The 14199-nt window shown below is 38.8% G+C and overlaps 1 non-coding gene across 1 annotated transcript; it reads right to left on the bottom strand.

Annotated features, from left to right (window-relative positions):
- Nucleotides 1-4023: 4023 nt before the first annotated feature.
- On the bottom strand, nucleotides 4024-4160 carry LOC115942265 (U4 spliceosomal RNA). The gene has a single exon (XR_004076860.1). It is a non-coding gene; the product is annotated as a U4 spliceosomal RNA (small nuclear RNA).
- Between the last annotated feature and the right edge of the window lie 10039 nt (nucleotides 4161-14199).

The following is a 14199-nucleotide window of genomic DNA, read 5'->3' as shown; positions in this document are numbered from 1 at the left end:
TAATAGAAATAAATAGAAAAATAGAAATAGAAATAGAAAATAAAGGTGACAGAGAACTTGACACCTGAAGGCGAGGGTGTTAATTAGCAAGAATGTCAAGAAACAGCACAGTCATACACTAAGGATCTGTTGTACAGTATAAATTGGTACACTCTTCCTGGAGGGCAAGTCATATTTCAACAGTCTTGGCCTGTGACCCAACCAATTCTACCATTATGAATATATCCTAGGAAAATAATCAGAGAGGTATAATAATATGCACAAAGATGTTTATCTCATTATTATTTTTAATAGCTATTTATAATAGATAAAGTGCATAAAGTGAAGAGAGATGTTGGGATATTTCTTTCTCTGTTTCCTTCTGCTCCAGGCTAAGACTCTGGTGTGTCTTCATCCCTTTGTGGTTCCAGCTCTTATTTAAAACATCTCTTCGGGGCGCCTGGGTGGCTCAGTTGGTTAAGCGACTGCCTTCGGCTCAGGTCATGATCCTGGAGTCCCTGGATCGAGTCCCGCATCGGGCTCCCTGCTCCGCAGGGAGTCTGCTTCTCCCTCTGACCCTCCCCCCTCTCCTGCTCTCTCTCTCTCATTCTCTCTCTCAAATAAATAAATAAAATCTTTAAAAAATAAATAAATAAATAAAACATCTCTTCTTCTGTAGTAGTTCCAACTCACTGGGTTTGTGTAACACTGTGTCCTTTGGGCCGAAGAATAGTAGGCATTTCCCATCGATGCCTTCTCTGGGTACCTCAATATCCCTTGGTAGCTCCTCTCCCCTTGCAACACCTCCAAAAATAGTCCTTTTATTAAATTTTCTTCAAAATACCTCCTCAGGGTATCTTCTGTTTCCTGCTGGAATACTGACTAATAGATACATCACCTAGGCTTTTAAAGAACCATTTTGAAAGGTAGACTTTTAATAATTCTAAGATTATTGTCCTAAACGGATGGACCCAAAAGGTAGTCCCTCTTATTCCCAATTGAATATAACACAAGTAAGTGAGCCTACCAGGGGTCAGGAGCTTTTCTAAGTGATAGGGAAGAACAATGAACAAGAACAACGAAGAAAAGATCCGTGGTCCGAACAAGTTGACAGTCTCGTCACAAGGACAGTGCTTTGCTTATACAAATTATTTATCCCTTCTTTACCATTGCATCTACATTGTACCCTGGCCAGATATCATGTAACTAAGGTTGCATCTCAAGACAACATCTATTAACAAGCACATGGTCTCTAGACACAGCTATTGTGCTATAGACTGTGTTATTCATTACCACCTCATAGAAAATCAAGTAAAAATAATATTTGATGATTTGTAGTTTCATAGACCTGTCCTTGGACTAAGGTGCTAATATTCAGTGTGGGATCTTCTATGTTGATACTCAGACAGGATCTATGTATGAATCAGTTGGGAAGTTTGGGGATGAAAGAGTTAAAAATTTTCAGTGGGGGAAACACCAGGATGTGTTTTGAAATGTTTTATCCTTCACTTGTTTATTACACACATAGTATTTGTGAGTGAGTTAATTGCATTTTGTCTTTTTTCTCCTCACCTCTCACTGCAGTGAAGAGAAAGGTGACCATTCTTTTTTTTTTTTTTTTTTAGATTTCTTTATTTGAGAGAGAGAGAGAGAGAGCAGGGGGAGGGGCAGAGGGAAAGGGGAGAGAGAATCTTAAGCTGTGTCCACACCAGCATGGATCCCGACACAGAGCTCAATTTCACAACCCTAAAATCACGACCTAAGCTCAAATCAAGAGAGGGATGATCAACCAGCCGAGCCACCTAGGCGTCCCAAGGTGACTATTCTTTCATTTGCAGCTGATAGAATTTTATTATATTGAGTTAAAAAAGACCTGAAGAAACAACTGTTTCTTGATTTTTGCCAGAAAGAAGGCTACAGTTTATTTCTTAACTAAAGTTGTCATTTTTGGTAAATGTCCTCCACGAGTAAAAATGCTTTATTGTGATATATTGAAATATGATAGCATTAAACTGGAACCTTGGGGCCAAAACATATGGAACCTTGGGGCCAAAGCAAATGGAACTCTGCATGTTTAGGATGAGAGATATATGAAAGTATTGAGGGTTTGTGTTGATAGTAAACCTACATGATTTGTGTTGGGGTTTGTGTTGATAGTAAACCTACATGATTACTAAGAAAATTGGTGTGATCTTGGGTGACATTAACTCAAGAAGAGCATTGAAGATGACTGCTACAGGGTAACTTTTAAAAAAGAAGCACAAATACATTGTACTGCATTTGAGGAGAGGCATGGGAATGGATGAGGAGGCCTGAGAGTATGAAACATGGGGAACATGTGTTTTGGCTGCTCCTACCCTCAGTTTGGTCCTCTGCAGAGTTTCTCCTTGCCTGCAGTGGGGGGGTGTTTGGACCTTGTCCAGCACCCTATGGCAAGTTTTAACTAGGCGTGTTTGGTCTGCTTGTTAAAAGAAGCTAGACCCTATTTCCCCTAGAGCTGAAGTTTTGCAGCACTCTATGATCAGTAGACTTGGTGTGTGCCAGGGGTTTGTGCTGGTCTTCTGGGGGAGGGGCCGGCTGCGCAGATTTTAGGTGGCCCTGCCCTAGTGGAGATAAACCCGCAGGGTGCAGGGGGGTCGTGGCTTAGTGTAAGTGGCTCCAGCCTCCACTGGGGGGGTGCCGTGTTGCTCACTGAAGTGGGTCAGTGGGGAACATGTGAAGGACAAGCAGAAAAGACAAGAGAGGGCAAATAAGAGAGAGGTTTTTGAGTTTCGTAAAGGTGGTCATGTTGACGAGTCTGCAGATGTGTAGTGTGGAAAGCAAGCACCATGACTACTGGGTGAGGGCTAAAGATAGGCAGAGAGGGGAAAAAAAGATGCTTTATTGCAAATAACTTTATTTCCCTTGGCATACATTTTGAAAATAGTTCGTTTTGTAGACTACATCAAAAAATAGCATTGCCAAAAAGTGGACAATCGGTTCTTTATTGAAAGTTTGTTTGGTGAAGTTCAGCTGTCTGATTTCCTCTGCTTTAGAATCAATGATTTTGAGGTTCAAACTATTGCAACCATGCTTGTGGAATAAAATGTTGAGGATCCCAAAGCTCACCATTTTATGTGTTGAAAAGAATTAAAAATAACCTTTGTAAGCTACTGTTCACCTGCCTTTGATGAACTTGTCCCAACAGGATCTTCTTTCATACCATCATTTTAGATGATTACACAAAATCCTATTGCATAGATGTGCCTCATTTTTCTTAACCAGTGTCCTATCTGAAAATCTCAGTTGTTTTAGTATTTCATATTAGTAATGGTGCTCCAGTGAATATCCTTGTTGCTCAGTCTTTGCTCTTATCTATGACTTGCTCCTAAGCAGTCCACTAGCAGGGTCAAAGAATAAGCAAAACCGTAAAGGTTTTGAAGATATTGCCAAATTGCCTTCAGGAAAGGCAGACTATGCGTACTTTTCTTTCCTGTATACCTTTTAACTTGAATATCAAAATCTGTTTTTAAATTTCCAATTTGTTATGTGAAAAAAAATACCTTAGTTTGTATTAATTCGATTAATGATGAGAAAGAAAACTGTTTTCACATACTTATTGTCATTTTTCTTTCTAACCTTCCTCCTGCCATCCCTCTTAAGTTTTTTTCTCCTTCTTCCATCCATCCCTTCCTTCCTGGTCCCTGTTGGCAAGATTACATCATGATGCTTCCATAATAGCCCAGATCACTTACCTCCAGATTTATATTACATGAGAAAAATAAAACCTCCATTTCCTTAAGCCATAATAAGTTGGGTTTTCTATTAGGTGCAGCTGATAATATTCTCTGTCCATATTTAATTGTGAAGACCATAATTTGGTTATTGATCTAGAAGAGGTCTTTAGACTTAAAGGGTATGAATGCCTATTTAATAAGTTTTGTTAATCAATGATACTGTAATAGAGCTATCATGGGACAGATGATGACTATGCTTGCGGTGAACATAGCATGATGTATAAACGTGTCAAATCATTAAGGTGTGTACACCTGAAACTAATGTACCATTGTGTGTCAACTATACTCACATTAAAAAAAAGTATTGTCAAATACTTTTATCTTTTTTGGGTGGTCTGTTTCAATTAGCAATAATCGCGCCGCGGATAAACCTCATTGGCTACGATGCCGCCACTGCACAAAGCTGGGTGGTCTGTTCCAATATTAAAAAATTCAGTTATCAGTTTTACCAGTCTTTCTTTATGGTTTCTGCCTTGGTGTCATATTTGGGAAGACCTTTAGCACATAATCATTTACTTATATTTTCATTTGAAGCTTGGCTTCATTTTCTGCATTAAAAAACTAGGATGGCATATCCATATTTTCCCCTCCCACACTCACGGCAGACACTGCTAACTGAATGTACCACTCAGTTTATTAGCCATTAGACCTATCTGGGCCTCTTTTACCAAACAATAAAGTTTCATGTAGCATAAAACTCATTTGCTATTCTTGATTTATAGTAGTTTATATTGTTAAAAAATCCATTCCTGGGGCGCCTGGGTGGCTCAGATGGTTAAGCGTCTGCCTTCGGCTCAGGTCATGATCCCAGGGTCCTGGGATCAAGCCCTGCATCGGGCTCCTGGCTCAGCGGGGAGCCTGCTTCTCCCTCTCCCTCTGCCTCTCTCCCTGCTCATGCTCTCTCTCTCTGTGTATCTCTGTGTCTCAAATGAATAAATAAAATCTTTAAAAAAAAAAAATCCATTCCTGTAAGCCACCTTAAATAATTTCTTGGACAGGTTGGAGCATCAGTAAATTGAGAGATAGACTGATCTACTAGTATATTAACAACATTGGTCAGGCATCACTAAGAGCAGATGACTGCTATTAATAGTTCATAGACCAGAAAAGAAATTGAGAAGAATTTTTTTTTTTTAATTGAGTAGCTTCCAGTTTAACAAGAAAGTCGGTACAATTCAAATGATGATATCTCTCAAATGACAAAATCACTCTTCCATCTAAGGGAATCAAAAGCAATTATTTAGACAGGCGCATTTTCTTTTGGCCTCTTGCTTCTACTGTATATGCTAGTGTTTGGGTATTCTAAGTCTTTGTGGAGGAGTCTGAACACCTGGGTATTCAGAACCATGCCAACCTTATGGGAGGATATAAAGGGGAGTTGAGCCTCTCTGCATAATAGTTCAGAAATAGGAAGCAATGATTCATGAATTAGAAACAGTAAGTACAAACCTTTAGGGAGCAATAAGTTCTTCAGCAGGATTCAAGAAACTAAAACTAAAGGAAACAGTGTCCATGGACCCTAGAAGTAAATTATCAGGATTATGGCATTTGTGAGTCATGGAGATTTTTCTTTGACCTTCAGTTTGGCTCATTCTTTTCCTTCTTCCTCTTGTAACCTACCAACCTCCTATTTAACATACAATATGCTCATGCTTATTAGATTTTCCTTCTTGCTTTTCTTAGAATGGCAAACAAAGGGGCAATGTAGTTGTGGATAGACATAAAATGTAAAGGAAATACTTTTTTAAAATATGCATTCTATAGTTATTTTCAAGGTTTAATTTATATTATTGGGTCCTGAAAGGAAATGCCTAGAAAACCTCTAAAAACTTCTCTCTGGCTAGGATTTGCCACTGTGCTGCTAACCGAAGATGAGTGGCTGGCTGGTCTGATGTTATCGATGGTGATACCACAGCATAAAGTAGGAAGAAATAAATGGGACTGGGCTTCATTGGTTTAACCTCTGGAAGAATCATGGAGCTAGAAGAGAGGTTGTGGGAGGGGATCAATAGTTGACAAATGAAAAGAGTCTCGGTCAGTTGGAAAGGACATTTATTTTCCCATGACGTAGCAGAATAAATCACTAGTAGAATCCCACATCTCAGGATTGTCTTTTGCAAAATAATGCTCTCTGTTTTTCTTTACCTAAAATCTTTGAGTACTACAGTACAAAGTTTTTTCCTATGTTGAATAATCAGGGAAAATAGAAATACACCACCTAAATTGATGCTGGAAGGGAAGCAAATCTATCATCACCATCATTGTCCTGATCAAGTACTTATGTAACATATAAAGTATGTGGAACAATGCTAGGGATCATGGAATCTGCTTAATACAATGTGATTCCTGTTCCCATCAAGTTGTTTTCCCCCAGTAAGGTAGCTGATAGCCCAGGAGTAACATGTGGTCTCTATGTTCTTTTCTATGGAGAGATTTATCTGAAATCATTATGTTTCTCTCACGTATTCTTTATGTAAGTCAAATTTATCTTTCACATTAAGAGGACTCTTGGTTGCATATAGTATAAATCTATTTGAGCTATTTCTTGGTTTATTCTGCACTTGCCATTCCCACTGTCTATCAACCCAAAGTCATTTTGGCTAGTGGTTAGTGGCTGCCATTGTGTTTCTCTATGCTCTGGGATGCTGAGCCCTGGGGACTCATTCTCTTGGACTATCTTGTTGATCGACTTCTGGTTGGGTTCGGCAATAGGAGGCGCTGTCAGATATGAAGGAGGGCAAGAAGAGAGCGAGATCTGGATGTTCATTTCTTCCCTCTGTTCTTCTTTGAGTTGGTGGCTGCATTCTTTTCACCACCACACCCACCAGGCTACACGCAGCCCTTTCTTTACTACTCTAGCTCCGGCTGGCAATCAGCGTACTATTTCTTTCCTTATTTCTTTAGCCTAATAATGGTGATGGCTTCTAGCTGTTGTGCATCTATCACGATGTTTGTCAGCTTTTAATGTGTTAATAAACAACGGCAAAATTTCAGCAGCTTAAAATGATAGACTTTGTTTTTTATGCTCATGTAACATGAGGGCTCTGGGTCAGCTGTGGCTCAGATCCTGGGTGTCTTTTCATTCTAGATCCCTGGCTGAAAGGATACGATGTGTTCATGATAAAGGGCAGAAACTCAAGGAAGAGCCCAACCCAAACCCCACAATTACATGTAAAACTTCTGTTTGGCAAAAGTCAAGTCTACTCACATCTGAGTGCCCAAAGCATGTAACTTGACTAAGCTTAAAGTCAAACAAATGGGGACATACGCTTTTCCCACAGGATTCTTAGACTGAGTGATTCTGCTTTCTCCTGGGACTCTGACTAATACAGTTATCTCTAGGGGGGAAAAAAGGACATTTATTACAATGATATATAGAGTAGACTTACTGAACCCAAAGGCAGAGATTGCAGCCTGCCCTGGAAATAAACCAGAACGAGAGACTTAAGTACTCTCAGGACTTGCCTTTTCTCTTCTCTGTTCCTTTCTGTTTGCTTCTCTCTTGCTCTTTCATAGGATAACTTCATTTGCTTCTCTACCTGTATGTTAGAAAACATCATGGCCAACAGTCTTTAAGGGTAATATTCCACAATGAACTGTCTCTTGGTCCCAACTCTAAATTCCTAGAGAAGTCTTCTGACTGGCCTAGTGGGCAAAAGATGCTCATTCCCAGTGCTACTGAAACAATCCAATGGGCAAGGTCATATTGTACAAAATAGCTGCTGGGATCCAGCAATGTCACTAGGTCGATTATACCAAAATAAAATTGTTAGGAAAAGAAGGGCTGGCAAGATCATCCACTAGGTGCCCACTACATCTGGACATCATTTTAGTTAAAAGTTTTCCTTTTGTGATGATTATTTTGTTAAATAGCTTTTATTCATTAAGTAAAATTAGTTTACTTCTGTTTAGGGCAATATCGAGTCTCTACTTAAAAGAAATCTGGGCTTTATATTATGAATATTGTGAAGACAATTATCTCTTGTTTTTAAAATCTTTGATTTTCTTTATACAAGACACTATGTCTACATTTAAATTTTTTTCTCAAAAACAGAAAGAAAGGATACACCTTAAGTAGACACCTCTCTGCAGACACCTGAGAAGTCCAACTACCAGTCTACCTGCATATACAGTTTTGAGCCTCGTAATAAGGATGTTTTCACTGATACCAGGTAAGTTTGGAGATGGATTTTGAATAAAAACAATGAAGTCTAATCATTTGCACTGACTTTGGCATATCCACAAGGTATAAAAGTATTGGTAGCAAAAAAAAAAAAAAATCATAAAAAAAGTGTTGTGCTTTAAAGTTCTTGTCATCCCTTACTGTTCACAATCTATGTGATACTTACTTTAACCTCAACACCACTATGAGCCAGGCATATAACTTCATTTTGTAGATTAAAAAAAAAACCCAAGTTGGGCGCCTGGGCGGCTCAGTTGGTTAAGCAACTGCCTTCGGCTCAGGTCATGATCTTGGGGTCCTGGAATCAAGCCCCACATCGGGCTCCCTGCTCAGCGGGAGGCCTGCTTCTCCCTCTCCCACTCCCCCTGCTTGTGTTCCTGCTCTCGCTGTCTCTGTCTCTGACAAATAAATAAATAAAATCTTTAAAAAAAAAAACAAAAAAACCCAAGCTCAGAGAGGTTGAGTAATTGGTTCAAGTTCACACAGCTACGTGTGAATTTGCTAGTGGCAAATTCAAGTCATAAATCCAGGTTACGCTAACTCTAAACTCTGTGCTTATTTCTAAAGTATCTAGGATTGTACTGGACCCATAGCAGGCATTGATAGACATTAGCTCTCTTTCTCTGTAAAGACTCTCCCTTCTATAATACTATGATTTGCATGGTTCTTTCAGAAAATGAGTGGGGTAGAACTGTCATAATGACAGGCTCCACTTGCCACGTTAGATGCCACAGGGGCTCTGAGAGTGAGTTGGCTTCCTGGATTCTACTGTGAGTGGGATCCTCTTAATTAAGCTTTGTAATATATTCTTTGACACAGCAAGTTCTGCAGAACTGTTTTAAGTTTCAGGGACTAGAATGCTTCTACACTCTATTTATCATAGGGTAGAAGACAAAAAGAGAGAAGGCAGAGGGCTTCCCATTACATGCTTAGTCCCAGGGTATCCCATTTTTGAGTTCACATTAAGCCATACACTAATTCCTACATGGTTTGTTCAGGAAATGTTCTTAGTGTCTTTTTATTCCAGCCAAGAGTTATGTTTATAGATAAGATATAATGCTTTATTTATTAATTACCATGCTGGACATAATTACAACTACATAAAAGCTATTCACATATATTCACACATAACCATATATGTGGATAAAGAGGAGAAGGAAAATAGAAGAATAGATTTATCAGTGATGGAATTGTGGATAGCATTTTTAATTTTAAAAATTTGGGTATTTGAAAGTGATTTCTGAAATTAAAAAGGAAACAATAGCAAAGAAATGCATCATAATGCTTCAGCTAACCAGAATACACACCAAAGGGAGCATCATGGAAAACTGAAGAAAACATTTGTAATCATTTGAAACACTCCAAAACATATTAATATATCTCTGCCAGGATACACAAAAAGTTTATACTATGATTTTCCTCTTGAGATGGGAAAGGCTGGCTATAGAAAAGGGGTAAGAGAGAGGTCTTACACTGTCTACTGTGTCGATAAACTGGGAATTATAAATCCATGTAAGTGGATTACTAACAAAAAATAAAATAGAGAACAGACTTCTTCCCTGTCTCAGTGGGTGAAGTAGAATTAGCATGACCCTTAAATTGTTTCATTCTCTTTTAAGAATTTTCCAGCACTATTTTATGTGGGTCATTCTTAACACCAATTTTTCAAGTAAATAACTTCCTATGTTATCTTTGAATGCAACTTATCATGTATATACCACTTAAAAGGCAATGGCTTTATCTGGGAATTGTGGGACATTCAAATTAAGTACAAAATGTAATCTCTGGCTTTCCCAGAAAGATTTTCTTTCTAGGACACATGAAGAAGTACAAATAATAAGACAAGCTAAAACTGTGTGTACAGAATTATTACTGCAATGCCTAGCATAGACTGAAAGACACAATTTAAACAGACGGAGATCAGAATGGGCTCGAGTCCACAGAGAAGATTTTATGCAGTGTTTGTATTCGTTAGGTCAAGCTGAGGTGCAGTAACAAATCCAGCCTAATAATTCAGTGACTTCAAGGGGGATATATTGGTTTCTTTCTCTTTTTTTTCTCCTTCAATAATTTATTTATTTATTTATTTGAGAGAGAGAACGTGAGAGAGGTAGAGTGAGCACGCACACAAGAGGGGGGAGGGTCAGAGAGAGAGGGAGAAGCAGGCTCCCCGCTGAGCAGGGAACCTGACGCGACGCGGGACTGGATCCCAGGCCCCTGAGATCATGACTCAAGCCGAAGATAGACACTTAACCGACTGAGCCACCCAGGCGCCCCTATATTGGTTTAAGTCTTACGTTGCAGTCCAGGGTGGGCTTTTTGTTAGCTGGGTGGCTCTATTCCATGGTAGGAAGGGCACTCAGACTGGCATTTGCTTTGCCTCCTTCACTCTTCAGTATCTCAGGACCCTCAGGTCATCTCTCTGAGGCAGCCAAAGGGCAGAGGGCACTGTTATTTGAGTCTATTCCTGGAATGAGCACATCCCTTCCCTTCCTCCCATATTCCATTAACTGTAGCTCACTGCATGAGAGGCAGGGGCACACAATCTAGCTGGCCAGACACATACTTGACCTTCTAGTGCAATGGGACAAGAAGGAAGGTCCATTCTGGTGGGCCGCTGACAGTCTCTGTCACAAATGTGGGGAACATGGATGATTGGGAAAAATAAAAAAGAATGAATGGCTTTAGCCAGGCAGGAAGGACAATAACAACCATGCTGTTAAACCTCATTGGGCCTCCATTTCTTTATCTAAGAAACAAAACGTATTCCAGATGATTTCTAAAATTGTTCCCAGCTTTTATGTTTCTGTAGTTCTGGGAGCTAGCATTCAATGGGCATTGCGTTCAGCTGGAGCAATGTGTTCATGTTAGAAACGGTGCACGATAACTCATGTGTTATGTGGGAAGAGTGGGTCTTGACTAATCCTTATATTGCGCTCGAAATTTTTTTAAAAATCAAGTGACAGATATTGATCAAGTAACCACTCTATACCAGCTAGGTGCTGTGGAGGACACAAAAGAGTTAACTCAGTCTTTTTGAGAATAGATTACATACTATTTATGAAGGAACTGAGCTGGATGAAGAAAGGGGAAGACTAAAAATGAAGCAGAAGGTGGGGCGCCTGGGTGGCTCAGTCATTGGGTGTCTGCCTTCGGCTCGGGTCATGGTCCCAGGGTCCTGGGATCAAGCCCCGCATCGGGCTCCCTGCTCTGTGGGAGGCCTGCTTCTCCCTCTTTCACTCCCCCTGCTTGTGTTTCCTCTCTTGCTGCGTCTTTCTGTCAAATAAATAAATAAAATCTTTAAAAAAAAAAATGAAGCAGAAGAGGTTACATGCCTAGAATTCCGGAGCTCACCATATGGGGTAGGAGATGAAGGTAAATATAAAATGACCCTTTATCTTCTATAAGATTTTTGTGAAGAAACACATCTCTAATGAGACCTTGTTTCCCTATGATTTGTCTCTTACAATTGCACATATTACATTTCCATTCATTGAAAGTTCTGATTAATTAAACTGGGGTTAACTGTTTTTACTGCAACTAAAAATGCATGACTCCATTCTCTATTTTATAGACCAATTAATTTAAGATTCTTTATAAGGTAAAATTGGACCTTCAGGCAATTAAAGTATTTCACACAATTTACCTAGTTCTATGAAAATATATTTTCAGGTGTTACAATCACTGGAAAATTCTGCCAAATGTGGCGTTTTACTGCTGTTAATTCTTAGCCAGTCATACCTCTAATATATCCCAGGACTCTTATCTTTGGATATAATCGCTCTATCCTGACTTTATTTTTCTATAGTGGTTAGTTTTTAAAAATTTTATGTTCGTAGGGAAATTAAAACCCTGACGGTTTTGGAGGGAGAACATTTCATTTGCCTCCTGCATCGTGTCTTGTTATACATTCACTGCAGTTATTTTCGTTTTGTCTTGAATATCAGTTTCAATTACTTTTTTTATGTATCAAAACCTGAGATTAGGAGTCAGGAGACCCTCATTTCAGTTGGGTCTGCCACTTACTACTGGGCATATTCTTTACTATGATGTGCCTCGGCCTCCTTCTCTGTCAAATGAAGGAGCTGAACTACAAGATAGGCAGGTTGCACTCTCTTTGAAATATTACTCTTCTATATCTTAATATTAGGTTGATCACTTTTTATTTGATTATCAATCTATTACTTTAATTTTTGTTGTTAAAAGGGTCTGTTCCTTTATTTATTCATTTATTTATTTTTTGGGAAGTATTTTCAGAAGCTTACTTGAACCAGCATAACCTAGGATGCTTATTAAGATGCAGATTCCTGGGCGCCTGGGTGGCTCAGTCGGTTAAGCATCTGCCTTCAGCTCAGGTCATGATCCCAGGGTTCTGGGATTGAGCCCCACATCAGGCTCCCTGCTCAGCAGGGAGTTTGCTTCTCCTCTCCCTCTCCCCTTCCTCCCTGCTCGTTCTCTCTCTCCCTCTCAAATAAACATAAAAAAAAATCTTAAAAAAAAAAAAAGATGTAGATTTCTATAGTCAATGATATTGTAATAGCATTGCATGGTGACAGATGGTAGCTACACTCATGGTGAGCATAACATAATGTATAGAGAAGTTGAATCACTATGTTGTACATCTGAAACTAATGTAACATTGTGTGTCAACTATACTTAAAAAAAAATTTAAAGGTTAAAAAAAAGATGTAGATTTTCTATAAAAAGTATATGATCCCTGTAGCACATTCACTAAATCAGACTTTCTAGGGAAATACTTCTCTTAGTTGTTAAATGTATATACAGGTCACATGCAGATCTTGTTAAAAAGGAAAACTCCTAATTCAGTGTGTCGGGGGCTAGGACCTGAGATTCTGCATTTCTAACAAGCTTAGAGGTCACACTGCGGATCTGCCCACCGCACTCTGAATAGCAGGGCTCGCTCTGGGAACTGTTACTGCAGCTCCAACCCAGCAGAACCATGTCTTGAATGAAGACAGAATTAGCCAGATTGTGAAATGTTTAAAACGTAGCAATCATGCCTAAAATGTAGCACGTAGCATCTGAGTCATATAAAGTAAAGAAGAAAGGTGTTGCAGAATGAAGATTAAAGACTATCATGCAATATGTATCAGGTGCTCTTATGGGTGGTCATATCAGAGAACTACATCCTTTGTTGCTGTTATTCTAATCATGAGAATGTATCGCAATCCAAGTACCGAGCAGTAAGAAGAAAATTGTTCCCTTTTTACTGATTGCTGCTTTGCTGCATGCTGTCCACAGGTTCTTTCTCTCATTTCCCTTCCACAGATCTTATAGAGTCTGTGGCTGGTGTGATCACATTGTTCTTAGTCATGGAAATATGGTCTCTCTCCTGATTCAGTGTGGTGAGTAAAAAGATTGTTTCTGCTGAGGGTGAAAAGGTCTTCAAACTAGTTTGCTTTCTAGTAAGCAGCAAGCCTGGAGAGCCCCCGGAAAGACGCCCAACATCTCCCTGAAGATTAAATTTCTGCTGGTTTTTTTTTTTTTAACTTAAAAATTTTTTTATTGAAGTATAATTGACATGTAACATTATGGTAGTTTCAGGTGTACAATGATTAAATTTTCGTTTTTAAAAGCATCTATTCTTTAACTTTTGAAGAATTTGTAATTGAGTGTAAAGTTAGCTTACATGAATGTCCTTTCCCTCAGTTGCAATATTCAAAGGCAAAAATGGTTTTGTAGAAATGTATGCATTTGCATGTTTAAATGGGATCTGATTTATATGGTGCCAAGTACCATTACTGACAATTATGTAGTCTTTGAAATGAAATTATGACTTAAAAATGTATGTGGCATATGTTCTACTCCAATTAAAAAATATGCCTAGGGAAACTTTCTTTCTTTTTCTTTTTTAATTCCACAAACCCTGCTAAAATCTAAGAATTGTGTAAACGGTGATCTCCATTTTTACCCTTTGCATGGACATGTTTATATCACTCAACATTTGAACATCAGAGAGTTCTTAATCATATTTCATGTTGTAATAATAATATTAATTAATATCAATCATAATAGAAGCTCACACTCGTAGAGTTTTCACCAGGTGCCAGGCTATATGCCAAGTACTTTATATGAATTATCCTTTTACTCTACATTAACATCTTCATAGCCAAGGTGCTTTGTTTGATATATACATAAGGAAAATCTTAATGCTCACTTGGTGTTTTACACACATACACAAAAAACCCTTGTGAGAATGAAACCAAGAAGAGTCTTAGAAAAAAACACCCTGAAGTCATG

Source organism: Leptonychotes weddellii, chromosome 3 (genome assembly GCF_054177405.1).
Source record: "Leptonychotes weddellii isolate Sample4059 chromosome 3, ASM5417740v2, whole genome shotgun sequence".
Taxonomy (NCBI): Eukaryota; Metazoa; Chordata; class Mammalia; order Carnivora; family Phocidae; genus Leptonychotes; species Leptonychotes weddellii.
Note: the sequence above shows the minus strand (reverse complement) of the source record. Positions and strands in the feature narration are given on the sequence as shown.